The sequence below is a fragment of the Onychomys torridus genome, chromosome 1, assembly GCF_903995425.1.
Source record: "Onychomys torridus chromosome 1, mOncTor1.1, whole genome shotgun sequence".
Lineage (NCBI taxonomy): Eukaryota > Metazoa > Chordata > Mammalia > Rodentia > Cricetidae > Onychomys > Onychomys torridus.
Window position 1 is genome coordinate 174348448 of NC_050443.1, and position 25295 is coordinate 174373742.

The 25295-nt window shown below is 44.6% G+C and overlaps 1 protein-coding gene across 1 annotated transcript in view; it reads right to left on the reverse strand.

The window, feature by feature from the left end:
• The window catches only part of Gpam (glycerol-3-phosphate acyltransferase, mitochondrial), a 62827-nt gene extending 37778 nt beyond the window's left edge, over positions 1-25049 (reverse strand). Inside the window, exon 1 of the mRNA XM_036172731.1 lies at positions 24792-25049. The gene's annotated coding sequence lies outside the window, so the exon portion shown is untranslated. The remainder of the gene's footprint in view (positions 1-24791) is intronic.
• Between the last annotated feature and the right edge of the window lie 246 nt (positions 25050-25295).

Below are 25295 nucleotides of genomic sequence, written 5' to 3' on the forward strand. Positions count from 1 at the left end.
GAGGGAGGAGTGGGCAGTGGCTTGGGAGCTTTGCTGTTCCCAGGAGCCTGCCTGGGGCAAGTTGGCAGTGCAGGAGCTAGTGGGCTGAAGGTTCATTTTGTAAGCTCCCTTTATGCAGCACTTGCTATGTGCCAAGCACAGTTCTGTGCACATTGTAGGCACTGTTTCAGTTGGGCCTCTCAACCGTGGAGCAGCCAGGAAAACACAGTCCATGCCAGAGAGCTTGAGAGTGGGACTTTCACACAGAAAACCACTTAGAAAGATCCTGGAATTGCCCTGGGAGGCAACCCAGAGATTAGCAGAAACACAAATCACTATGCTCCCGAAGTCTGGAGAGACAGTCAACCAGAACGCAGGAGGCAGGCTGCCAAGGGGAGCCTAAACCACAGAGCCACCGCCCAGCAAAAGGACCAGAGCCTGCCTTTCCCTCTCAGCTCTTTAAACACTGGCCATCCTTCCTAAGAGCAAAAAACAAGCTGCAGGGAAGCCTGGCCCATCATTTCCCCAGTAAGAAAGTGTGGGCAGGGGTAGGGGTGCAAAAGATCTGATGTCAAAAAGGGAAATGGGGGATCTGTCCTTCCCATGGCCCTACAGGCTAGGAACTACTTACACATCTACTTCCAGATATGGAAACTGAGGCACAGAGGGAAGGTCAAGTGAATGTAGTTAAGTGGCAGGACCCTCACGTGAATTTAGATGTCTGACTCCAGAACACATGTCCGTAGTCTTACATAGCCTGGCAGCTAGGGCTGGGATACCATGTCCTTAGCCTGAGAAAAGAGATCCTTTTATGAAGACCCTCTGCCTGAAGAGCACACAGTGCTGTCACTCAGATGGAGTTAACTGAATAACTGAATGCTGAATGGTTCCCTGGGAGATCAGAGCTCCCCACCCCCAACACACACACACACACACACACACACACACACACACACACACACACACACACACACACCTTTACAGCAGAATGTCTGAGAGTTCTGTGAGGGATGTGGAGACAGAGCCTGCTTCCCCCTACTGCATGTGCCCTGCTTTAATCCTCTCCGACCCCCAAGTCACCTACCTAGATTGTTGATTATCTATGTTCACTTACTGACTGTATTATTTGGGAATGAAAATGAAATAATGTATACAAAATCCTTAGTATGGTATCTGCTGCAGGTGGGATTTCTTCAATGGCAGCCATCATTATGACTAGTTAAGATGTGCTATGGACATAACCATAGTTCTTTGACAGTTCTCATTTCCAAAGATCTATGATGTAAAGCCTGTGCTTGGAAAACATAGTCCTTGTGAAGTCCTCGGGGCCATAAATAAGAATCCTACTCTCTTGAGCTTGGATCCCAGCAAAGATTCTTCTCCAAAATTCCAAAGCTCACATAAACCCTCCAGGTTTGTTTTCTGGCAGGAGTGCCTCCAGGTCAGTCAGGATGAGCTGAGTTAGGATGCAGCAACAAACAACCCCAGGTGCTAAGAAAACAGAGGTTAATTTGGGCAGGTTCTGCATGCCTAGAGGTAAACAGTTCTTACAGGGACTGTGCTCAGGAAGCTCACTAAGTGAACCCCGCAGGAGGAAGCCATATATTGACAGACATCTCACGATTGTCAAGGCTGGGGAAAGACGACCTTGCCCTCTTCAGCCATGTATGTGTCAGTCTGTTCACATTTCAGTAGCTACAGTAATCCCACCAAGCATGTGGGACAAGAAAGGAACAGCCCAGATATCTCCAGAACAATCAGTGGCAATTCTGGTTGGCTGAGATAAAGCAGAGAGGCCTTAATCTGAGATGAAGTAATAGACGAAGTTCTAAGAAGCCAAGCCAGTGCACATGCCAGCACAAAGGTGTGTCTTTGCCTTCATTAGGAGCCTGGCCTTTGCACCACTGAAGACACATTCGTACAGGAAAAACTGTTTGTTCCTACATATTGTTTAAAACCATGGCTCTGAAGCTTGTCATTTATTCTTAAAAGACATTGGGCAAGTTGTCTGGAAAGGAAGACACTGGCAGGAATGAAGGGATACTAGGCATCTGCTCTCCCGGAGGGAGCCTGGGAGACTAGAATACCTCCAAGGGAACTTTCTACTCCTGTGAGTTCTACAGTTTACAGAGCAAGTCCAAGCTGAGTGTATGGAAAACCACCTTCCCCTGACTGGACAGCCCATACCCTCCTGAATTCCCTTCCACCACTGGATATACTTCTCTTGATGTCCTCTGCTGGCTCAAGGCTCTCCTCAATTCTACCTACCCCATGCACTCCGCTTCTCAGACCTGGAACTTCAGCCTCACTCTAGACTTCTTTCCATAACAATCCAACATGAAGTCCCATCTGTGTTATATCCAAGGTCTCCAAGAACACATCACTCACCTATTTCCCTTCCCTCCACTCTAGCCTAACCCAAGACACCGCTATCTGGGAGGCAGAACAGCTTACTGTGGGGTCCCCACATCTAGACCTTCCACCCTCTGCCCTTTCAAGCATCCCTTCCTCACATTATCCAAAACAAACATTTAAAAAGACAACAAAATCCTCTTTCCTGCCAGACCTCCACCATCATGGGTTGCATGCACGCTCCCAGGAAGCGTCCCCATGTGGCTGAAGCTGACATCTGACGACATGAAGGAACAAATTTACAAAACTGGCCAAGAAAGGCTTGACTCCCTCCCAAATAGGTGTGATCCTGAGGGACTTGCATGGTGTGGCACAGTTTTGTGACTGGTAACAAAATCCTGAGAATCTTTAAGTCGAAAGGCCTTGCCCCTGACCTCCCTGAGGATCTGTACCATTTGATAAAGAAAGCGGTGGCTGTCCGAAAGCATCTTGAGCGGAACAGAAAGGATAAGGATGCTAAATTCCGCCTGATTCTGATAGAGAGCAGAATTCACCGGCTGGCTCATTACTATAAGACTAAGCAGGCCGGGCAGTGGTGGCACACGCCTTTAATCCCAGCACTCAGAAGGCAGAGCCAGGCGGATCTCTGTGAGTTCGAGGCCAGCCTGGTCTCCAAAGCGAGTTCCAAGAAAGGCGCAAAGCTACACAGAGAAACCCTGTCTCGAAAAACAAAAACAAACAAACAAACAAAAAAGACTAAGTGGGTTCTCCCACCCAATTGGAAATATGAGTCATCCACAGCCTCTGCTCTAGTGGCATAAATTCTCTTAAGTATACACAGCAATAAAATCACTTTGAATAAAAAAAGACAACAAAGGCCGGGCAGTGGTGGCACACGCCTTTAATCCCAGCACTCGGGAGGCAGAGCCAGGCGGATCTCTGTGAGTTCGAGGCCAGCCTGGGATACCAAGTGAGTTCCAGGAAAGGCATAAAGCTACACAGAGAAACCCTGTCTCAAAAAACAAAACAAAACAAAACAAAAAAAAAAAGACAACAAAGGCCATGTCAACACTTATCCCTACTCCAACTGATTAAAATTTATTCAATTGTTCCTTACACACTACTGTCTTAAACATATTCTCTACTGCCTGTCCAAGTTTGCCTTTACAAATTCCCTCCCTCTGCCTTTTGGTTAATTTGGATAAAGGATTGTCTATCTTGTTGATTTTCTCAAAGAACTAACTCTATTTCATTGATTCTTTGTATTATTCTCTTTGTTTATATTTCATTGATTTCAGCCCTCAATTTGGTTATTTCCTGGCATCTGTTTCTCCTGGGTGAGTTTGCTTCTTTTTGTTCTAGAGTTTTCAGGTGTGCTGTGAAGTCACCAGTGTGAGATTTCTCCAGCTTCTTTATGTAGGCATTTAGTGCTATGATCTTTCCTGTTAGCATTGCTTTCACAGTGTCCCATAAGTTTGGGTATGTTGTACATTCATTTTTCATTAAATTCTAGGAAATTTTCATTTCTTTCTTTATTTCTTCCTTGGCCCATTGGCGATTCAATTGGGCATTATTCAGTTTCCATGAGATCATAGATTTTCTATAATTTTTATTGTTGTTGAAATCTAACTTTAAGCCATGGTGGTCCGATAAGATACAGGAGGTTATTCCAGTCTTTTTGTATCTGTTGAGATTTGCTTTATGACCAAGCATGTGGTTGATTTTAGAGAAGGTTCCATTGGGTGCTGAAAAGAAGGTATATTCTTTTGTGTTAGGGTGGAATATTCTGTAGCTATCTATTAAGTCCATTTGAGTCATAACATCTGTTAGTTCCCTTATTTCTCTGTTAAGTTTCTATCTGGCAGACCTGTCCATTAGTGAGAGTGGGGTGTTGAAGTCTCCCAATACTAGTGTATGGGGTTTGATGTACAATTTAAGCTTTTTTTTTTTTTTTTGGTTTTTTGAGACAGGGTTTCTCTGTGTAGCTTTGCACCTTTCCTGGAACTTACTTTGTAGAGCAGGCTGGCCTCGAACTCACAGAGATCTGCCTGCCTCTGCCTCCCAAATGTTGGGATTAAAGGCGTGTACCACCACTGCCCGGATTTAAGCTTTAGTAATGCTTCTTTTACAAATAAGAGTGTCCTTGTATTTAGGGCATAAATATTCAGAATTGAGACTTCATCTTGTCGGATTTTCCCTATGATAAATATGTAATGTCCTTCCTGATCTCTTTCAACTTATTTTAGTTTGAAGTCTATTTTATTAGATATTAGAATAGCTAAAGCAGCTTGCTTCTTAGGGGACACCCAGGCAGGGGAATCGGGATCCGTCCCTGGGGCATGGGCAGGCTTTTTGGAGCTCAGTGCCTTGCACAGCCTTAGTGCAGCGGGGAGGGGTCTGGACCTGCCTCAGCTAAGTGTGCCAGGCTCTGCTGACTCCCCATGGGAGACCTTGATTTGGAAAATGTGGGGATGGGAGTGGCTTGGGAGGGAAGGCTGGGAGGTGGGGAGAGGGAAGAGGTAGGATCTGTGGTTGGTATGTAAAGTGAATAGAAAATGTCTTAATAAAAAAATGGGGAAAAAAAGACTTAACTGAGCCATCCAGTCTAAAAATACAGAGAATTTTGATGCCTACACTTAAAAATTAATAAATTGTGGAATTTATAATTCAAAAATAAAAAAACCCAAACTCCCTCCCCTGATTTTCTTATCACCCTTTCTCTGAATTTAGCCACCTTGGCCTCTAGTGTTAGTTTAAATGAGAAATGGTCCCATAGTCTTGGGCATTTGAACACTCTGTCCCCAATTGGTAGCATAATTTTGGGCATTTTAGATGCTGCAGCCTCACTAGAGGAAGCTCATCACACATAAAAGCCTTACACCACTTCCAGTTCGTTCATCTAGTTCCGTGGCTGTGATTGAGGACGTGAGCTCTCAGCTTCCTGCTCTGGCTGCCATCCCAGAGAAAAATGGCAATGGATTTCCTGTCTACTCCATACCCCCACCAACATCTGGGTCAGAGTTTAGGAAGCAATGTAAGTACAAAAGAGAGTAGGTACCAGATTCCCAGAAGTGAGCAACTACACAAGATGAGGGGTTGGGGACCATGGACCAGAGCAATGGTTCTCAACCCTCCTAACACTGCAACCCCTTAATCCAGTTCCTCATGTTGTGGTGACCCCAACCATAAAATTATTTTCACTGCTACTTCATAACAGTGATTTTGCTACTGTTGTGGATCATACATAAACATTTTTGGAGACAATATTTTCCCAAGGGGGTCTCAACCCACAAGTTGAAAACCACTGGACTAGAATGCCACAGCCATAAACAAAAGCCAAGTTGAAGATGGGATCTAAATACACTTCTGCCCAATAATCATGAAAAGACTTTTCAGGGGGCTGGAGAGATGGCTCAGAGGTTAAGAGCACAGCAATAGAAACCCTAACTAAGACAGAAAGTCAGAACTATTTTGAATGTTTTTCTTTCTAATGAGTTCAAAGAAAACTAGGACTTCACTCATTAAGTCTATTTGAGAGGAAGATCAACCAAATTTAATCAACACTTTTGTCAGTATACTTCTGAGAAAATTTGTTTTTATTACTTTCAAAAACACAGAAAAGCTCAAAGATTTTCTTTTGAGAAATGTATTCTCTTGGGCATTAGAAACATGCTCTATGCAAATGTCTTTGGTTTTTAACTTAGAAATTTCCCAAAGAAATGGTTTCCAAAGTAAAGAGTTAGTCTCATCAACCAACTTGTCACTCAAGGGGAAGAATATGTCCGTTTCATTACACAAATGGGACACAAAGGAAACATAAATACAAAGTGAAACTGCACTTGAGTGTGGTTTCAGTCCAGTCTAGTTTGGCTGTCACTCATCATGTCAAAACGTCATCTCCTAACACAGAAGCGGATACTGGGGTGGCTTTTCCATTATCCAAAACCCCATGGGAAGTCAAGTTGCAGCTCTCTCTCCCTTTGCTCCTGTTACCCTACCATTGGCTGGATCATGAAGCCAGCTGGTCACTCAGGGTGAAGCACACATCCATCTCATTGCACTTTTTTCCTGTTTGTGTTACAGCGTGACCCTATTTATCAATGATACTACAGTTACTACATTCAAAAGCTACTGTGGAATGTTCTATATGTTAAATGTGTTGCTTTGATTGGTTAATAAATAAAATGCTGATTGGCCAATAGCCAGGCAGGAAGTATAGGTGGGACAAGCAGAGAGGAGAATTCTGGGAAGCGGAAGGCTGAGGCAGAGAGACACAGCCAGTCGCCGCCATGACAAGGAAGATGTAAGGTACCAGTAACCCACAAGCCACATGGCAAAGTATAGATTAATAGAAATGGGTTAATTTAAGACATAAGAATAGTTAGCAAGAAGCATGGCATGGCCATACAGTTTGTAAGCAATATCAGTCTCTTTGTGTTTACTTCATTGGGTCTGAGCAGCTACGGGACTGGCGGGTGAGAGAGATTTGTCCTGACCATGGGCCAGACAGGAAAACTCTAGCTACAAAAAGCTGTCACCAGTTCTGCTCATGTGGTCCCGCTACATTTCCATAAGTCATGTGTAAATTACACACAAGAATTGTAGAATTCCTAGGAACTTTAGTCAATGGATAGGTAGATAAATGTCAAACCAGTGAGATTGGTTTTTCTCTAGTTTATTTATAAGTGAAGTCCTTAGAGTAGTCCATCTAAATTTCTAGGTCACTTGCTCATTAACTACTGAACAAATACAATCCAGACCAAGAATTAATGATTATCTAAGGCCTCAGCAATTGACCAAATACTGGAATGAATGGAATTTTAGCTTTTTGGAGATGACTGACTTGATTCTTAACTCTACATGCACACTATGTGAATTTTAAATAATGGTAATAGTATCTAAAATAAAATGGCCTATGTGGCTAATTAATCCCATGTATTTAGGCAGAGTGATTCTCAGACAAATTGTAATTAAGCAGAACAATCAACTACCTGGCATCAACATATGACTGGCAAACTTTTATTATTCTAAAACCGTGGTGGCACATATATGTATCCTGTTATTAATTAGGAATGTGCTTTGGGATTATAGCATGGCATTGCAGCTGCTCAGACATGTCCAATAGTATAATTATTCTGAACTCATACTTAAACCTGACCAACCACATATCCAAATTTTGTGAAGGAATGTTGATGTAAATGCAATTATGCAATTTGTTTTTTAATTCTATCTATCATCATCTCTCTATCATCTCTCTATCCTATAACTGTCAATCTTCCTTCCCTCCTCACTCTCTCACTTATCCCCCTTTTTTGCATCTGTAAAGCAAAGCTTGTAATAATATCTCCTTTATACTGCAACAAGGGTTTAGAGTTAAAATATGTCATGTGTATAAACCAAACACTTATGAAGTTGAAGCAGGAGAATAATTACTTAAGTGTAAGGCCAGCCTGAGCTATATAACAAGATCTTGTCTCAAAAGTCCAAGAAAAAAAAATAGAAGTTTCTGAGATAGTCCCTGATATATAATAGATTCTGTGGTGTACCTTGAAGAGAACTGGACAGTTGATGCAGGTATCAATCCCAGTAGTCAATGTGTACTAACAATCATAATTGATAAAGGGGATATTTGAGAACAACAAGCTTCTCCATCTTCAAACCCAGACCATTTTCCTTTTCTGATTATAAACTTAGAGACTTTGTTTATGGGGGTAGTAACTGCACTATTGACAGAGTTTGTAAAGCAATAATTCATAACTTTGTGACATCAAAATAAAGATCTTGACCCTATGGAATTTCAGGCATTTTCTCTAGGAAAACTTGGTGTGTAAATTATTTCATTTTTTCTTAGCCAGTTCACAATCATTTCTAAGGTCATTCATGGGCCCTGTACTTAAGAATATGTATCTATAGTATGACTAATATACAAAGCAATGTTAGGTTCCTTTAAATTTTTAAAAACAGGAATACTATATGATCCACCCCACTTCTGGTTGTAATTCCAAAGAAAGTGAAATCAGTGTGTTGAAGAGACAGCTAAACTCCCATGTCTATTAAAGCATTATTCACAGTAGCCAAAATACAGAATCAATCTAAATGCCTACTAATGGATGAATATATAAAACACACACACAATGAGAAAACTAATAGCTTAAAAAAGAAAAGAAAAGAAGTCCCATGATTTGTGGAGACAATGGTGAACCTGGAATGCATTATACTAAGAATCATAAGCCAGGCACTGAAAATCTAATACTCTATAACTTCAAGTTTACATTGACTATGAAAGTGTTGGGCTCAAAGAAGCAGAAAGTATAATTGTAGTGACCCAGGTTGGCAGAAGAGACAAACAATGGGATATAATATATTTGAAAATTGCTGAGAGGTAGATTTTTAAATATTCTCACCACCAAAAACTGCTACATGGTTGGGTATGGTGATACATTACCAGAAACCCAGCACTTAAGAGGTGGGGTCAGGAGGATTAGAAATTCAAGGCTAGTCTCAGCATGAGGCCAGCCTGGGCTATACAAGGCTCTATCTTGAAATTAAAAATAAATAAACAAATAAGTAAGTAAGTAAGTAAATAAGAAAGCTACATATTCTCCTGAAACACACATTTGCACAATATTTCTGATATAGGATATGGTGTGTGTGTATCCATGTGTAGGGAGGTGGAGCTATGCTGGGCTTGAACTCATGTCCTTCTATATACTGGGCAAATGCTTTATCACTGAGCCACCAACATGCCAGCCCTCACACGGAAGCTTAATCAGTAGGGTCACATGTGAATGTCAGTAAGAACAGGAACTTAGTCCAAGTATGATATTCAGAAGTGAACAGGGTTATATAAGGCAACAGGAAGGGAGATCCCATGCCTGGATGCTTGCAGTTTTATAAGAAGTAGGAAGGGACTACAGATACACACATAGCTCCATGTTTCTTGCCATGTGACATCATAGGACTGTGCCAGCAAGAATGCCATCACCATATGTGGCCCCTCAACCTTACACCTCCAGAACTTTGAATACATAGACCTCTTTTCCTTATAAAGTTAGCCTGCCTTGGGTATTTTATTATAGTGACAAAAAGCTGATTATACTGTTTCAATAAAGGGTGATTTTGAGGATGGTGAAGGTGATAGAGAAGGAGAATGAAGAAGATAAAAAGGAAGTTATCTATTATGGTTTGAATGTGAATTATCCCCCCATAGGATCATGTGTTTAAACACTTGGTCCCAGCTGGTGGTGTTTTGAGGAATGTTCTGGAGCCATGGGCACATTGGGCCTGGCTGTTAGATGTAAGCCACTGGAGAGCCTTCAGATCTTTAGCCCAGCTTCATTCCGCCACTGAGATTTCAACTTCCCCATCTTCCAAGATGGGAATGAGCTGCGCCACCAATGCTGCCACCCTGGACTGAGCCCCTCCAGATACTACAACCTCTCCCCTGGGGTACACGGCACCTTCCGGAACTGTGAGCCTAACCAGCCCTGTCTCTGTGAGTTGTGTCTGTCAGGTTAGCTTTGTCATGGCAACAAGAAAAGCAATTGCTGCGGTAGGCAATCTAGAAGTCTGCTGGGCTTCCGAGCAGAGTATACAGTTGCACTTTGTGACTGTGGCTACTGCATGGCTATTATTAGCGACTGTGGGGGCAGTCTGGGTAACTGATGGTATCTGAGGCTTTTATTAAGCCTCAAACAGGTAAAATATCATCACACAGGCCCTTCACGCCTGTTCCATGGTTAGGACAAAATAGAAATGCTAATGATGGGAACCAGAGCCATGAATGCTTATCTGGTGGCCTTCTGTTGCTGGAAACTGTTGGAAGCTTTGATATGCCTCTTAAGTGCTCTACCTGGAGAAGCATGAAGATTCCTGATAAAGAGTGATTTCAAAGAGTTACTAGCGTTAGCCTAAAGATTTGTCAGGTGAATTAGGGCACTGTGTGGAGAAAAGCCCCAGGCAATGGCTGAGCTTAATAGAGTGGTGTGATGGGATTTTCACAACAAAGACAGGGTTTGGGAGGCCCCCTGCTCATTCCTAGTCATGGTGGTGACCAGTGCCAGCATCAAGGAGGAATACTACTTCCTACAAAGAACGGGGATTGAGGCCACAGGTTCATGCTGTCCCAGCTCTGTCTCAGATTTCCCTGATTCTGAGCTGAACCCCTTCCCCTGGGCACAGGCTTCACCTGCTTCTACCCTGTCTGCTGTCTCTTGCCTGCCCTTTACTACTCTCCTCTCCCTCAATGCCACAGTCCCCACAGCCACGACTTTCTTCTGGAACCAGTCAGTCTAAACTCATCTGGCTCAGGGCCTGTGTGTTTCTGGTTCTGCCTGCCAGGACCACGCCTTCTCGAGTGTTTATATTGCTGATTCATTCTTATTTTTAGCTCTCAGCTCCATTTGCACTTTCTGTCCCAGCCTTGTCATTTTATTCTATGTCATTCTACTTTATTTACAGCGCTTACCACTGTCTAAAATTAACCTGTCCTTTTCTTTTCCTGATCACTACCTTTCTTGTTCCTAGCAGAATGTAAGCTCAGGGAAGACAGACTTCTGAGAGGTATTTGCTATGCAGAAGGATAAGCAGTCATCCACACTCACACTTGCTTGATGCGGGAGTGAGTGGCCGTCAGAGCTACCACTTACTGAGCACTTACATGGTGCCAGGCACATGGTGTAGGTTTCTATAAATACAGTCTCACTCAGTCCTTCCCCAAGCCCTCCAAAGTAGGTACTTTCATCCCCATTGAGTAGGTGCTGGTTTCATAGAGGGATTATGCAACTTCCCAATGTCACAGCTAACAAGAAACCAAAACTCTATTTAAACACCAGTATGATTGACTCCAACACTAATACTATAAGTTAGGAGTCAGTACATTATTTTTTTAATGAACCAGATAGTCAATATTTTGGGCTTTGCTAACCATATGGTCTCCATGACAACTGCTCAATCCTGATGTGTGAAAGAGGCCACAAATGACACATAAGCAAATCAATGGGGCTGTGTGCCCACACAACTTTATTTACCAAGCGGGTGGTGGGCAGGAGTTGGCCCATAGGCTATGACCAATCATTCCCTTTTGAAGTCCTTATTCTATGTAATCCTGGAAAGAAACTAAAATGAATGAGTAGAAGTTTGGGAGATGTCTCAGTGGGCAATGTGCCATCTCAGCTTGTCACACAGACATGACAACCTGAGTTCAATCCCAGTATGCACATAAAAAGCGAGGCACAGTAACACACACCTGTAATCCCAGTGTTGGGAAGGTGGAGAGAGGATTCCTGGGGTGAGCCAGCCGGCCAGTTTACCTGAGTTGGTAAGCCCAAGTTTAGTGAGAGAACCACGTCTCAATCATCAAGGTGAAGAACAGTAGAGGAAAACACCTGACCTCAATGTTTAGCCCCCACTCAGCTATGCACATGCCCCTGCACACACACATGACCATATACACTACCCAGAGACAGAGACAGAGAGAGAGAGAGAGAGAGAGACAGAGACAGAGACAGAGACAGAGACAGAGAGTATAAGAATAGCATTAAGCCTGTGACCTGTGCAAGGTGAGTCTCTTCAAACAAGGAAGGCAGCAGGCAGGTAAATGGTCAGTTGGGAAGGTTAAATAGAGGGCAGGCCTCTGACAGGACTCAGAGCTATGCCCAACACTGGACCATATTTGACTGTGGTCCTTACTATCGTGCGTCCTTCCTTTAAGATCACAGTGGACATTAACTCATTTACTTCCTTTGGTCAAGGTTTCATTTTTACTGTAATTAGATGTGATTTCACATGCCAATACCCACAAACACCTGCATACACATCTACACCAGAAGTCCACTGAAGGAAGGAATACATAAGTAATCACGCTAAGTGCTGCCTTTCTCAGCTGAGCCTGAGACAAGAAAACACTCTGGTCTTCTCCCAGCAAGCAGACTTAGGGGTGATGAACCACAGACAAAGTGAGGCCCTCAGCTCTGAGCCAGCCCAGAAGGATCTCTTGTCATCTCATTGACTGTTGTGTGTGTTTAGTTGTCTGACTCTCAACCCTGAGTGTCAGCATTACATACAGCAAAAGACCAGTTTGCCAGTATCTTGGGTCCGTGTTGAACTTTGAGACGGTGAGAGGCAAGGACGAAAGGATGTGTTTTATAATGCTGGCTGTGCGTTGACAACACAGCTATAGTCTGGGTTTTAAAGGGCCTGTCTTCCTTGGGTGCTCTGCTTTGAGAGGCAGTGAAATGATGGATGAGATTGAGTGTGTGCATGCACAAGTATGTATGAAGTATATGTGGTATGCAGGAAGGGGTGGTGGTGCTGGGGGAGAATGTGCATATTTGTGTAACATATGTGAATGTGTGTGTGTGTGTGTGTGTGTGTGTGTGGTCTGTGTGATATGTGTGGGGTATGTGTGGTGATATTTTGTGTCCCACAATATATTGTGCACTCTAGTAAAGCTTGTCTAAGGATCAGAGGAAAAAGCCAGCCACGTTCTTACCACTTGGGCAGCCTCAGCCAAAGAGACCTACTTTCTGTATACCCACACCTATATGCCTTTCTGTTCCACATCTCTCTTCCTCTCTCCACCCAGCTACATAATTTCCTGTCTGCACAGACCTCCAGACCTCCATGGTTAGTGCTGGGATTAAAGGCATGTGCCACCACACCTGGCTCTGTTCCCAGTGTGGCCTTGAATTCACAGAGATCCAGACAGATCCTTGCCTCCCCAGTAATAGGATTAAAGGCATGTGCTACCATTGCCTGACTTCTATGTTTAATATAGTGGCTGGCTTTTTCCTCTGATCCTCAGATAAGCTTTATTGGGGTACACAACATATTGGGGGACACAATATATCACCACAGCTATTTGCATTTGTATGGTAGTGTATACAATGTATATATATTGTATGTATACTCTCTATATATGATGTGTATATGGTATGAATGTGTGGTGTATAGGTGATATGTGGTGTGTGATGTGTATGCTGTGTATGTGTAGTATGTATGTGGTATGTGTAGTGTGTACATACTGTACATATAATATGTATGATGTATAAGTAGTATGGTGTGCATGTGTGGTATATATGTGGTATATGGTGTGTATAACTGATGTGTATATGGTATATGTAGTGAATATATGTGATATATATGGCTTGTGTGACTTTCACATGGTATGTGTAGTCTATATGTGTATTAAGCATGTAGTATGTATCTGTAATGTAGTATAATATATGTATGATATATGTAGTTATATGTGTGGCATATCTGTGTGGCATGTATGTGTGATGTTTATATGTGTGGGTGTGTGGCTGTGTATATGTCTGTGTATCTGTGTGTGCGAGCATGTGATATGTAATATTTAGCCTCTTCTTCCTGCTAAGATGGAGAATTAGAACCCCTCCTCAGGGTAACCCTGTGTAATTAGAGACATAGTAGGGGAAGCAATCATTTTCCTGACCCAGATGAAGTTATCCCACTAGCAACAGCTATGAAGCAAGCTTTCCATAAACTACATGTGGGTCTTAGTTTCATTTTCTTCATTGTACAGTTTTCTAAAAATGGGCTTTCAATGTTTGAACAAGAAAGCAGCCTTAGCAAGAGGGAACCAGTGTCTGTGAGAGATGCCAGCTCCATTGTTAATCAGCACCCGGTGCCTGGGAAACCCTCTCCAAATGTCCCTTTTCCAAACTGCTTTTCTTATCAGTAGCGAGTCCGCCTCTTGCCTTCCCCCACCAGCCCCTGCGCTGTAACTGTGTTTGCCATGTCTTTGCACTGCAGGTGGTCACTACTCAAGTCTCCTAGTTACTTTTCTAATGCTGTGATGAGACACACGGCCAATGCAACTTACACAAGAATGTGTTTAATCTGGTCTATGGTTTCAGAGGCTTTGAGTCTATGATGACAGAACAAAGGAACAGCTGAGAGCTTACACCTTGACCCTCAACCATGAGGCAAAAGAGATGCCTGGGAATCACAAGGATTTCCTGAAATCTCAAAGCGTGCCCCCAGTGACACACCTCCTCCAACAAGGCCACACCTCCTAATCCTTCCCAAAAAAGTTCTACCAAATGGGACCAAGTATTCAAACATGAGTCCATGGGGGCCATTCCCATTCAAGCCAGCACATTAATATAAGGATGTAGAGTTGGCTGGGTAGGGGGTAAAGAGGTGGAGAGCATCTGAGAAGAGCTGGGGAACGGGGAGTAGTCAGAATATATTGTATGGAAATAAGCAAGCAAAATTAGTACTGATTATTGACAGTGTAATCAGTACTTGATACCATGGTATCAACTGTGTGCTCTCTATATGTAACATTATTTCACAATTTTCCAAGCAAGGATGGACCCTACCATGAACTTCTCAGTTCTGATGGACAGTTGAGATTCTGGAAGGAGACCTGAGTTCCCCAAGATGAGCTGAGTAGCAGTTGGCCAGACCAGGATTGGAATTCCTCTCAATGGAGAGGAAAACGCAGGCTCACACTTCCTCACCCTGAAGTCCTTCTTACTCAGTCACCACATCACTCCCCAAACCAGGGTTCCAATCACCAATGAGCTTTCCACAGAGGAGCTGACACAGCAGCCACCATGCTGTCAGGGCATAGCCTCTGCCTTGGTCACACTTAGAATTCAGAGGAGGTGGGAGCAGTTGGTGCCCCAGGAGGAAGAGATCTAGTAGCACCCACAGAAGGAGTTCCCTTGCTCTTGGTCCCTTGTCATTTGCATGCATAAGCAAGCAATGAGCATAAGTGAGCAGTGAGCAATGACTTCTGCAAATCTTTGCATCAGAGAATCTTCTGGCCAACAATCTGTAAATATGCCCCTTTACACACAAGGCTTGAGGAAGGGGGCATGCTAAGAGCAGGAAGATAGGGAGAAGTGTTGTGAAATGTCCCCTGGACGTGGCATACTGCTGTACACATGCAGCTGAGGTTACTTGCACAAGATGAAGCCAGTTAGAAGTGTCCAGCAGGAGCCCGGTGTGATGGAGCACTCCTTTAACCCCAACACTCAGAAGGCAGAGGAAAGCAGATCTCTGCAAGTTCCAGGCCAACCAGAGATGCATAATATTGGTGAAACTATTAAGGCCACTCCACATAGTTAAAAGGGAGGTTTATTTTGTGGGGTAACTTACAAATGAAGGGATAGGTTGCAGGGTCTGGGAAAGGTATGGCGCAGTCCAGCAGTGTTCTCTGGAGAACTCTGCTCGGTCTACCTCCAGCGTCCAGGGCCCTGGAACCAAGAGAGACCTCTCCTCTTGATCCTGGGTCTCCCGCTTACTCCCTCAGCCCCGCCTTGTAGGCGTGACCATTACCGAAGCCTCAATGGGGGCTGGAACTTCCAGGCCAAGGCTGGAATGGCTACCCACTACATCTCCCCCTTTTGTCTATATAAGGAGGTTCTAACCTAATACAAGACTATATACAAAGAAATGGTTATCATTTCTTTTTAATATTGCCTAGGAGTAATGAGGGATAATGACCTAGATAAGTTGGAACTACAATTTATGCAAACAATATCAAACAAAAAACACATACTAAAATCCAGGGAAGTCTAGAGCATGTGTAGGTGGCATGTTACAAAGATCATTCCAAAAGGTGTCCTATCCTAAAGAACCTGAGTCTAATACTTAATATATTCTATCTAAGATATTATATATATACTAAGTTGTAACTATAACCGCTAGTCTTCAACCTCATCAAAGACCTAAAAAGGAATATTATAATACCTGAGAAATGGGAGAAGGACGCAAACAACTTTTGGGAGTCTTGCAAGAGTAGACAGAGACAGCTGGCAGCCTGGACAGTCACCTAATGTTTCTCAGCATTGTTGGTGCATTCAAATTGGCTACAGGCCTAGAGTATCTGACAGACCATTTTCAGAAGCACGAATTCTGAAAGACCATCTTACCCTGTCTTGGCAGAGTACAGTGGTCACTTTCCTTGTGTCCCGCTTGTCCAGAAAGGACAGCATTTGTACTGTCAGCAGTTGAGGCAAAGGCAGTTCTTTGCCCAGTAGGCCATTTTGTGCCAAGAAGACAAACTTCCAAATGGAAATGTCTTAGAAGCCCAACATTCTCTTGGGTGCTGCCAGGAGCAATTGTGTCTCACATCAACAGAATTCTAAGTTATTTAAATGCCATATTCTCCATGAAGTGTTTGAATATTACCTGTCCATCCGACCTATGTATTTATAAATCTGGATAACCTAACTAACATAATTATAGAGATGACAAGCATAGGTGACAATAAATCTATAAGTCTTATCTACCTAAACATCCTAAGGACTAAGGCTTCATGTAAACAAGGCAAACAGTCTGTAAGCAAATGTACAGTAAAAGGACAATGACTTTAAAATTGTGACAATACACAAAATATCTTTAACAGAGGTAGGAATGTATAGTGGAATATGTAATAGCATATTCTTCTGAGGTTTTTGATGTGGTTGAAGACTAGATAGTTATAATTTCCTCAGTTATGATAAAAGATAAGTTAGATATAAAACCTTAGACTCACAAATATAAGATAGGCTATCTTCTTTAATATTGTAACTGTAATTCTTGCTTGATAATTTTTTTGTTATCTAAAATTTTACTATATAAAAGTTAAAACCTTGCTTTTTGAAAAAAAGAAAAGGGGAAGTGCTGTGGGGTGTTCTGTATGTCAAATGTGTTGCCCTGATTGGTTAAAATAAATAAAGTGCTGATTGGCCAGTAGCCAGGCAGGAAGGATAGGGTAGGTGGGACAAGGAGGAGGAGAATTGTGGGAAGTGGAAAGCTGGGTGGAAGACACTGCCAGCCGCCACAATGACAAGAAAGATGTAAGGTACTGGTAAGCCACAAGCCACATGGCAACTTATAGACTAACAGAAATGGGTTAATCTAAGATATAAGAACTAGATACCAAGAAGCCTGCCATGGCCATACCGTTTGTAAGCAATATAAGTCTCTGTGTGCTTACTTGGTTGGGTCTGAGCAACTGTGGGACTGGTGGGTGAGAGAGATTTGTCCTGACTGTGGGCCAGGCAGGAAAACTCTTAACTATAGAATAATGAGACCCTGTCTCAAATTAATTAATTAACTGGTTAATTAGAACAGAAGTCCAGCACTCAGCCAAGAGGAGCTCCCAAGGCCTTACCCTGCACTGAGGAGCTACTGGCAGCTGCTGACTCGGGAGAGGAGCAGGTGAATGACTTTTCTTTGAATAGGTTCCCAGAAGATGACCCCACACCCACCTACATATGGGTGGCACTAACAGGACTCAGTGGCTTATAAATTATTTTGAAAAGGCATGCAGGGCTGGAGAGATGGCTCAGAGGTTAAGAGCACTGGCTGCTCTTCCAGAGATCCTGAGTTCAATTCCCAGCACCCACATGGTGGCTCACAATCACCTGTAATGAGATCTGGTGTCCTCTTCTAGCCTGCAGGAATACATGCAGACAGGAAATTGTATACATAAGAAATAAATAAATAAATAAATCTTTTAAAAAAAAAAAAAAGAAAGAAAAGACATGCAGTTGGTAGGGAGATAGTTGTCTTGAGGGGAGCAGAGGCAGAGAATATCAGAAGGAAGGAGGAGGGGTGAGTATGATCAAGGTACATTGCATACATGTATGAAGTTTTCAAAGACTAAAGATGCTAGAAATTCTTAACTGTAAAAAGAAATCAAAGATAAAAGACCCTTGCTCCGGCCACACACCTGGTTGATGGGAACACCACTGATGCCTGCCACCGTGCTCTAGGCACACACCCTCCAGCTGTTGAACAGCTGGCAGACTACAACCATGGAGAGGTACGCAGTGGGGGAAGCTGTCTAGGAAAGGATCCTGGGAAGTCAACCACCTGAAGTGAGTTCAAGTGGACGAGACCTGTTGTTCGCCAGTCTGGACAGCTCTGGAATAAGCATCCAAGGAAGGTTCCAGAAGACAGCAGCTCAAGTCCAAGCAGCAACCCCACACTCACACTTGCCTGCAGGCTGTTGCTGCTTCTTGCTCCCTGCACTCTACCCCTCCCCATGCTTAGGTTGCTGATTAGACACAGCAGTGAAGTCAGAGAAAACATTTAATAGCAAAACAGGCAAGTTAAAAATAGTAGCAGTCAAGGGTCACATAGATTAAGGTAGAAACTTCCAAAAAGTAGTTGTCTGTCTCTAAAACAGATTAGTCAGTTGTATTAGTGTTCTCTCCAACAGGCTACACTGTTTTTCTTTTTCTTTTTCTTTTTTTTTTTGGGGGGGGAGGGGGGCTACAGTACAGCAAGGAAGAGAGGTAGGCAGGCAGCGATAAGAGAAGAGAGCGTCCATCAATATGATGCACAAGTCTGACTCTAAGCGGCTCTGGGTCCAAGCTCGAGCTTTTTCCATGCAGTTGAACATGGCTAAACTCACCTTACAGATGAACATCTACACTGAGTGAGACCTGCTTATTTTAAGCATGCAACTACAGCTCAATGACTTGGACACTAGTACTGCAATTAAAGGAATTTGAGTTGTCTGTTGGGTATTTTCTCTTTTCCCTCAAGCACTGGGGTGGGGGGTGCCAATGCTCTGGACCATACTGAAAATAGATAGCCAGATGTCTTCTGACCCCTTGTGTATCCAAAGCAGATCTAATGACCCCACGATTCCCCAACCTCAGAGGAGCCTGCCTGCAGGCCAAGCTAGACCAGTATCCTGGTAGCTTTTACAGCAGTCTCTAAGCACATCTAAGAGAAAGTGACAACCTGGGTTAACACAACTCCTTTTATCTTGAAATACCAATGAAAAATTAAGCAGCCTGATAACACTGGGTACCAATGGCTTTTATTTCCATTGTAACTGCTGTCTGAGATAGATAATTCCCTTTTAGAATTTCATGAGCTTGGCCCAGAAAACAGATACACAAGGCATTAAACATACAGGAGCCCAGGGCACTCAGAACACAGTAGATTCTATTTAAGGGTCTGACTGCCTCAGCAAGCTGAGCATCTTAGGAAGTATCCCTGCCACTCAGCCAGTCTGGACCCCAGACACTGTGAAATACACTCCGGGGGCTCTGCTTAGGTTTGGACATTGGCATTAGCCTTGGTGACAAGCAAGTAGTTTGTAGGACAAGACTTGCTGAGATACCATGAGAGCAGAGCTAGGTTTTGATTATGCACAGCCACTGTATTAAACTAAACATCAGAACCTGCAACTAGGGGGAGTTGGGGCCTGGGAGGTAGTGGTCCAGTAGAGTGATTGCCACCTCATGGGAGAACCTGAGTTCTGTTGGCATCGCCCAAGTCAAAAGCTGGGTGTGGCAGTGCACAGTTGGTGCTACTGGGGTGGGAGAGATGGGTAGATCCCTGGAGGGCACTCCCCAGCCAGGCTTGCCTAATTGGCAAGGCCTAGGTCCCAGTGAGAGACTCTGTCTCAGAAACTAGGTGGATACTGCCTGAGAGACAACATCTGAGGTTGTCCTCCAGTCTACACACGCACATCATCGTGCATACACCTGCACACACTCTCGAGCACACACACACACACACACACACACACACACACACACACACACCTTGCAATTTTTATCATTCCCTCACTGGAAAAGTCATCTGCTGCCTATGTGGTTCTATGAGTATTGAAGAGTCAGGAGAGATCCTTGGAGAAGCAGCTTAGCGGCTCGGCTAACTCAGAAAATAGACCAGGACAAAGGCCAAGAGAGGAGCAGGAGGCATAGGGCTGCCCTGTGAAATACTGCTCCACACCACAGTCATACCTTGCACATTGCAATGTCACATTCAGTTCCTGTTCATGACCTGTCCCCTTTTCTAGGCTGTGAATTCCTTAAGTGGGGTTGACTCTGCCTTGTTGCTGAATTCCAGGACTAATTAGAGGTGGGTCAGGGATACTAAGCTACCTATGGGGTATTGAAGAAACAAAGTGTGAAGGACCCAGAGTGATGCTTAGCAGACCCATGGCACATTTTCTGTTATCTAAGGGTGGCTGCTGTGCTGCCCCCCCCACATCCTGTTCAGCAGGCTCACCCTAAGCATCAGTGAACAAGATAATTACATGGGACTCATGGGGGGTTTGCTGGGATTAAGACCACTGCAAGGTGCTTGCAGACTTGTAAATGAAATCACAGCACCCACTCCCTGCAAGTCACTGTGGAGGCCCAGATAGGGGCAGTACCAGGGTAGGGGAGGCAGCCTTCTGCTATTGCCTGGTCCTCTGGCTTCCAGGCTAAAGTTCCCATTTTCCCAGGCCCTAGTTCTTCCAAGTTGCTCTTTGGAACTAATTCAAAATACCAGTGTTGCCAGCAGTGTTCAAGAGTTCCCATCCATAGCAACCACCCCTCCTCTGCAGAGAAGTCTAGTTTAAGGGTTCACAGGGAAACGGATGTCCTGACCTTTCAAGACTCAGGTAGAGCAGTGTATGGGATTGGTGGTAGTGGTTTGTTTTGTTCAGCTTGGTTAGTTTTTTTGTTTGTTTTTGTTTTGTTTTGTTTTGTTTTGGGGGGGGGTTAACTGCCTTGGTTTGTGGCAGGACACTTGAAGTCCAATACACAGCTACACCCCCATTTTGGGTGGAGACAAAGTAAAGCTTCCTAATCAAGTGCAGTGAGGCAGCCAGGTGGGTAGGGACTCCTGCTGAGGCACCAGGGATGTGACAGAGTGTTTTCATTGTCACACCCGGCATGACACCCAGAACCCCATTCCACATCTAAAATGTGGCTGGCAGCTGAAGAACTGGATGTCACTGATGTGGGGTGATCAGGTTCTGGGAACTGAATGTTGACAATGAACTCTGCCTTGCAATGGTACTGTCACTTCTTGTGAGTGGAGGGAGAGGCGTGGGGTTGCCTTGGAGTATAATGTGCTGTCTGAACTGCCTTTGGAAATGCTCTTGGTGTAATGTTTCTCTGCATTACACCTTTGCTCCTTCTCAACATCTGATCCTAGAGTGCCCCATCCAACGAGGAGTTTTAAAACCCAGAATACAAGTGCAGAGTGTTCTGTGCCCTAAAACACAGTGCTGGTTCAGCCTCCCAGGGATTGTTTCCTTGGGGCATCTTTGGCTAAAACATCCAGGCTCCTGGGAGGTCTCTTTACCCCTGTGTCCAGAGCAATGGGTAAGGATTGATTCACAGACTGGTAAAGGCAGGAGCAAGGCCCCAGGTGAGGAAAGGGAGATGGAATGAGTTGGTATGCTGCCAGAGACCAAGGGGCTGACTCTAGAAGGGAAGGTAGGGGAAGCTAAGGAGGCTTCCTTCACCATTGTTGTTCAGGAGCCTGAGGCTAGCTGTCTCCTTCCATCACTTACCCTTCCAACTGCCTCCCTAGCCACTGGCTTTGTCTGGAAAACATACCAACCAACTTTTATACGTGCTGTCTCTAATGTCCTGACCTGAGTTCATGAAAGATGGTGATGCAGGCACATGGTACTCCGAGAGCAGGCCCAGTGGGCAGCTTTGGGAACACACAGGGACAATCAAGGAGGAGAGCAAGAGCCCATCTTCAGCTCCCAGCTCACCTCCAAGGCTCCTGTTCTCAGAACTTCCCCAGCATAGAACAGCACACTGGGTAGGTGTATCACCAGGCTGCACCTGTGGGCTTGGTGTGAAGGGAGGCAGAATGGAGTAAAGAGGAAGTCGTTGTCTCTGCCAGTGGGGAGTAGAAAGTAAATGATGACAAGGGACTTCCTGGAGATGAAGTGGACCAGTCCCTTCTCTCCATCACTGAAACGGAACAGAAATGTGCCAGAAATAGAGTCATGTGGCTCTCTCTTGCCTTGTGCTTGGACATGGTTCAAAAACAACTGGGATGTTAACATGAACAACTCAGTCTTAAAGACCACTCAGCCCAGCTTGCTCCTCTTGTTCACAGACCCTGAGCCCCAAAGTGAGCAGGTCCTTGGCCCATGCAGGGCCACTGCTGCATGCCCCCTCAAGTGAGGCATGCAGATGCTGTGCTTTGCCAACAGCCCTTTCTTGACTGGCTTCCACTCCCTTCTGAGTCCAGTCCTTTGTCCTCTCCACAGTTGCAAATGGCCTGTTTATTTGTATGCTGCTTTTAATGTCTGATATCCCATTCAGCCTTAGCTTCTGTGAGGGCAACTGATTTTTCTCTCTGCTCTGTTCCCTGTGCTGAAAACACAGTAAGTCCATCACATAATCTCTTTTCTCAAAGTCATTTCATGAACAAAATATTGTGCCCATTTTACGGATGGGGAAACAAAGGTTTAAATGCAAAGGAGAAACATAGGATTCAGTTACAGATATAAAAATTAAAACAACTCTTTTCCTTCCATGCTCTACCATGATTCTAGTAAGATTAACTGAAAGGGGTCAGGCAGTCTATGGAAGCAGGAGGGTGCCTCACTAGGGGCACCCCATAGACTTGACATAGGGTGAAGCTTAGACCTCAAAGTGTTTCATTTGGAGGTCTGTACCTACTTCGCCACCATGTCCACTCAGCCAGGCTCACAAGCTGACACAAAGTCAGCACTCACAGCTCACAGGCACAAAAGCATCTTACAGAGCATGTGGGACCCTTGCCATGCTCCTGCTATTAGCTGTCACTCATGTGCTTCTTCTCTCTGCTCCACCATGTCACTGTGCTGTGAAAACACGGGACTCTGAAATCTTCATTTACTGGACAAACACGTATACACATTCCTTCACTTGCAGTCTGCTCATCCCTGAAATGGGTTGACACATTTCTTCCCAGCTTGGTCTGAAGATAGAATGGGTCAATGAAAAGCACTGGGAGGAGTGCTGAGCAGCTAGAGGACCATTCTCCATCAGCGTTAGACACTGTGAGTGGAGGATACCACCCGTCAGTAACTGTGCAGCTCCAGGGCCTGGCTGCCATGCTAAGCCTGCTCCCTGCCTGCACAAAGCTGTTGGTCTGGCATTGGCAATAGGTCAGAAACTAGCAATCACAAGACAGCCTGGAGTAGCCCAGTAAAGGAAGTTCATGACTCCTAACTTGCTTGCAGAGAGAGTAAACACACTCAACAGACAGTACTGATATAGTAGGCTTTTAACTTGACCAGACCCAGGAACATAGTGAGGGTGTTTTTAGGCAGAAAGTACTAAATGTGATGTAGTGTGTGTATGGAGGGTCTCAGAGAAGGAGAAGGCCAGCAGAGCAAGAAGAACCCAGGTCAGCCAGGCCGTAGGAAGGAGGAGCAGAAAAGAATCAGGCAGGGAGGTAAGCCCTGCCATGGCTTATGCTCCACCCCTGTCAGTCATGGCCCCCTAAGTGATGAAGAAGAGCATGAGCCACTCTGGTAAGCTCCTCAGACCTATGACTGTTGCTCCCAGAGAGGCCAGAGGGGCCCCCACAAATGCAGCTACTGGGGAACCCACAGAGTAGAGAGTAAGGAGAGACCTCCGTCTGTGTAGAAGCACACACAGCAGAGCTATCCTTTCCTCCCACCACCGACAGCAAAGTGCAGACGACCTAGATGCCAACATCTGAGAACTGCAACAACAGGAGGCACACCTGCGAATGAGGATGCTGGCCAAGACAGGCTATCTGTGTGGTTAGTCCTAACCTATGACGTGCATGGGCAGGGGACTTAGGAACCCAAAGTATCTGGGCATGGTGACACAAGCTTTGAATCCCGGCACTTGCGAGCAGAGGCAGGCAAGCAGATCTGTATGAGTCTGAGGCCAGCCGGGGATGCATTGTGAGACCCTGTCTCAAAGAAACAAAAAATCCAAAGTAGCATGAAAGAATACTTTCCCACTCAACCACTAAAATAAAATGGCTTGCTTTGGTTCAATTCCACATCCTTCCTCCTCAGCCACCTCCAGGTCTGACCTAACGATGATGTATTTTCATCTGTCTCTCATCCGCCCTGGAGCCAGCTCTCATCTGTAGAAGTGCCCATCACAGAGCTCTCTACCAGATGCCAGCTCAGAAAACATCATTGTGTTGAGAATACAATGGCCTCAGAACAGTTACGGCACGTCCAACACAGATCTTCGTCCAACTGGGAAACTAACTTGGACGTGAAGTGCTTGACCCAGAGCTTCTCCTTCACTCTGTTATTTTGCTGGAATATGGATACAAGAACTTGGAGTCTTGTATCCCTCAACCACACATTTGAAGGTCATGTCCCATTTGCAAATCATATTTATGTTTCAAGTGAAAGCAATTGGTTTTTTCTCTGAGCCAGGGTGACAGATGGCAGATGTCTAAAGAGTATGCAGACCTCAAGAAGAATTGTTTGGGGTGCAGACAAACAAACAAACTCATGTAATAGCTGTATTACAAACAACTCTGCATGTCACCCAAGCTGCAAACATCTTCTGCCCAAGAGTGTTGCTTTTCAGAAAAGTTCCCTGATTCTCAGCTCTCTCTTCTTTGACTTGCTTCCTCCACCTTCATCTACTCATTCTGTGTTTCACTTCATTTCTGACCCAGGCTCAACCTACCCCCATGTCTAAAGCCATTCTACCCTGAGAAATTGGTCCCCATGTTCCCAGTTGCTCAAGTACCTGTATCCTTGATGTGGTGTTTGAGGAATTATTTCCAGTCAGTTGACTAGCAAAGCCGTCCCAGACAGCTTCAGAAGAAGACAGCCTCGAGGGTGGAGGATGTAAAAGCTCCTCCAGGGGCCTATTTGTGTGATTGGAGGCTGGAGGTCTTTGGGTGCACTGCAGTAACCCCAGAAAAGCACCACAGGCAGCAGCAAACACTCCCAGGATGGTTTTGCAACAGCAGAGGAGGAAAGAGAAGGAGCTTTCATCAAATAATAACCAGCTGGAGATAAGGCCTGCTAGGCTGAGCTTAATCAGCCAATCGCAAGCATGAAAGCATGAGAAGAGGTGGACCCAGGCTTCTGGAGCCAGTTTTAGGGCTTGTTATAATTTAATGATGCTGGATGGGGGTGGGGTGGGGGGTTGGGGTGTCTTCTTGGCTTTGCCTGGTGGGGATTTTCTAACCATGGAGCCAAGCTCTGTGCTCAATAGCCCATTCTCTATGGGGGGCATCGCAGGGGT